Consider the following 3534-nt stretch of genomic DNA (forward strand, 5'->3'; position numbering starts at 1 on the left):
CGAAACATCCTTCTTGTGGTTGGTTTCCCAGGTAGACAGAGGCTGTGCACTGTGTGAGAGAAAAAATAAGGAAAACATCTTGTCTCTTCAAACTTTCTCTCTGAGTAATCATTTTATATGTAAGTATAGTAATTATCACTGCATAGTTGTTGTTTTTTTTTTAATTATGTGCATGCTGATTTTGTCAGATGACACTGAGGTTATAAAATAGGAATTTTCTCAGTGCAGAGTAGCAGCGTGAAAATGGCTTGGATGTGACTGCTGGTGAACATGTTTTAATGGGCCACATTTTAGTCACTATTTCACACTCGCTCCATTGCCTGATAACAGAAACAGAAAAAAATGTAAATGAGAATAGCTTTATTGGGAATTAGGTTGTATTAAAATCATGTCCGTTGCCAACTATGAGGTCACTGAGGTCTGGACCTCAGTATTTTTTTTTTTAGAACTAAAAAAAAAAAAAAGTTTAAACCTAAGTACAAATGGATAAAAAGCAAACTTCTCTGATAAGATGACTGCATGCTGTCCAAACACGTCTTCTCCCCAGCCAATGTCACATGGTCCCTCTTGAAGTCATTTTTTTGTTGATGTTATCAACTGTGTATTGATGGAGACTTGAGTGCAACATGTTTTGCAGAAATTGCACACCAAAGACCCCTTCAGGTTCTTTGTCTCATCCACAGTAATCTCACTGATCTTCAAATTGTCCATCTGGGGCCATTCTCACCAGCAGAAAGTGGTCTTCAGGTGATGAAAAATCATGAGCAGCACTTGCTCACCTTCTGGTGTCAGTGTTCTCAATATCCCTTCTTTTGTCTGGATCACCTTTCTACATTCAAAATGTCCCTTACAGGCCCCAGTAAGGGTTGAACTCACAACCTCTGGTTTACAAGACCAGCGCTCTTACCACTGAGCTATGGAGCCCTGACTCATTCACAGTTACTGAAGATTGTGGCCACAGCAGAACCTTGAAGGCCCTGTGCCAATCCTCAAAACAGCCCACAGAAACTGCTGTAATGTCACTCACAACTTTACTTCCTAGCTGCAGTTAGCTTCTGTTTAGTATTTGCCTCACAAAAAATGGCTACACATTTTAAATAATGCAGTGTGTCAATCATAGAGTGGGCTGTACATTCTGGCTACTTTCTCATCTGAGCTAACAAAAACACTGGACAGGCCAAGCCATCAAGAGACAAACCATAAACACCATGAGTGACCTCAGTGATCTTCAGGCTCTTCATGTGGGGCCATCCTCAAGTCAAGTCAAGTTTATTTGTATAGCGCTTTTAACAATAAACATTGTCACAAAGCAGCTTTACAGCATTTGAATGACTTAAAATATGAACTAATTTTATCCCTAATCTATCCCCAATGAACAAGCCTGTGGCAACGGTGGCAAGGAAAAACTCCCTCAGACGACATGAGGAAGAAACCTCGAGAGGAACCAGACTCAAAAGGGAACCCATCCTCATTTGGGCAACAACAGACAACATGACTATAACATTAACAGTCCTAATATCAAGTCAGCTTCGTTGATGCTATAAATTCCCCACCGACAGAAACCCGAGCAGAAAACCATTCACGAAAACTGCAGTCCCAAAGTCAGCAAGTCAACTGCAGTCCCCAAGTCAACTGCAGTCCCCAAAGTCAGCAAGTCAACTGCAGTCCGCAGCCACAAAAGCACCACTGCAAGTGTCCAGAGCTTCCTCCAGGTGCGACCCCCAGTTGTCCACATGGGACCGCCCTCCACAGGAGCGATGCGATGAGACCATGGTTAGTAGGGGTAGCACGGTGGTGTAGTGGTTAGTGCTGTTGCCTCACAGCAAGAAGGTCTGGGTTTGAGCCCCATGGCTGGCGAGGGCCTTCCTGTGTGGAGTTTGCATGTTGTCTGTGTGGGTTTCCTCCGGGTGCTCCAGTTTCCCCCACAGTCCAAAGACATGCAGGTTAATTTAACTGGTGACTCTAAATTGATGGTTGTCTATGTGTCAGTCAGGGCAGGAATTTCATGAGGGCTATGGCCCTTGTGCTCTCTCAATTTGGCCTTGTGTCCTTGGAAAAAAAATATTTGCTGTAAGGCCACAGTGGCCTTGATGCCTTGCGGTTTTGTAGTCTGCCTCGTGACTGCCAATAGGCTTTAACATCACCTGCGTCTATTGAGAAAAAAATACGTCTTTTGATGACATTCTGGATTCTTATTGGGCAACTCATCAGTGGTGGATCGGACTCGAGCCTGGCATGAACCGCTCCGGCGTGCTATAATGACAGCAATCTATCACCAGCCAACCAGGAGACTTAATCCCCTTCCCACTTGTGTCCGCATCCGAGACGTTGAATTTTCACAGAAGGAGGGAAGAAGTTGACTGAGGTAAGACTGTGAGATAAATTAACGAACAAATAAGATAGGAATTTCAACATACTGTATAGGGCTTAAGTTTGTTACTGTTATAGAAGCATTACTTGTACAGTAACGTTATGTCGTTACAACGTTGACCCACTTTTAACATGCCAAGTACCGACTGTAGCCGGTAACAAATGCTAATTACAGTAGCTTGCTGTCAAGTTTTTCCATTGTTGAGCTTTAAGAGTAAGGTCATGGATGTTACTACTGCTTGTGTTAGGACTTGGACTGTTTTGGCCTCTAGAGGCCGCTGTTATTTCCTTTTCGTGTCATATTTATTTTGGCCTCTAGAGGCCGCCACTGTTCCTGTGTTTTGTGTTTTTTTTTGTTAATTGCCTGTTAGTCCTAATTATCTTCACCTGTGTCCTTAATTAGTTTGTGTATTTATACCCCTGAGTTCAGTCCTCTTGTCACGGAGTCTTTGTGCTGTTATGTTTATCTCCAGTTTCCTTTGTACTGTGTTTTGTGGATCTTCTGAGCTTTTGCATTTTTGCCTTTTTCTTTTTGAATTATACTCTTTGTTTTTTTTTTTTGTTTTGCCCTGGATTGTATATAGTGTACATAGTATAAATAAACCTTTTGTTACTTTTTCTACTTCCGCCTCACGCCTCTGCATTTGAGTCATTCCCCTGGTGGCCTAGTGGGGATTTGCTGGATCATCACACCAACGAACCAGGTTCGAATCCCAGCAAAACCCTAACAGAAAGACTCCGTCATGACCGACTCAGCAGAGGCTGCTTCAACTGTCTACCCGGCCAACCTTCAGGGAATTATGGCAGCTTTGACACGCTTCGGAGCGACCATGGACGCTCATGGACGTACGCTCACCAGCCAACGTGAGGCCCTTGCTCGCCACGAGGAACTGCTTCAGCAAATTGGGAAAACCCTGGCACAGCTGACATCTCTGCCTGCATCTCCTGATCCAGTTCCTGCTCCTGATCCAGCTCCCACTCCTGCTCCAGTGCCTCCTGCCATGCTGCCTTCTTCACCTCGCGAACCCAGCCTTCCTGCACCACAGAGGTATGACGGCAAGCACAGTGAGTGCCGAGAGTTCCTTACCCAGTGTCAACTCACCTTTGAGCTTCAGCCTACCACCTACACTACAGATCGCCGCAAGATTGCCTTTGTGATAACCT

The 3534-nt window shown here is 44.4% G+C and overlaps 1 non-coding gene across 1 annotated transcript; it reads right to left on the reverse strand.

Moving 5' to 3' along the window:
• Nucleotides 1–851: 851 nt before the first annotated feature.
• Nucleotides 852–924, reverse strand: trnat-ugu (transfer RNA threonine (anticodon UGU)). The gene has a single exon. It is a non-coding gene; the product is annotated as a tRNA-Thr (tRNA).
• Between the last annotated feature and the right edge of the window lie 2610 nt (nt 925–3534).

The sequence above is a fragment of the Neoarius graeffei genome, chromosome 17, assembly GCF_027579695.1.
Source record: "Neoarius graeffei isolate fNeoGra1 chromosome 17, fNeoGra1.pri, whole genome shotgun sequence".
Lineage (NCBI taxonomy): Eukaryota > Metazoa > Chordata > Actinopteri > Siluriformes > Ariidae > Neoarius > Neoarius graeffei.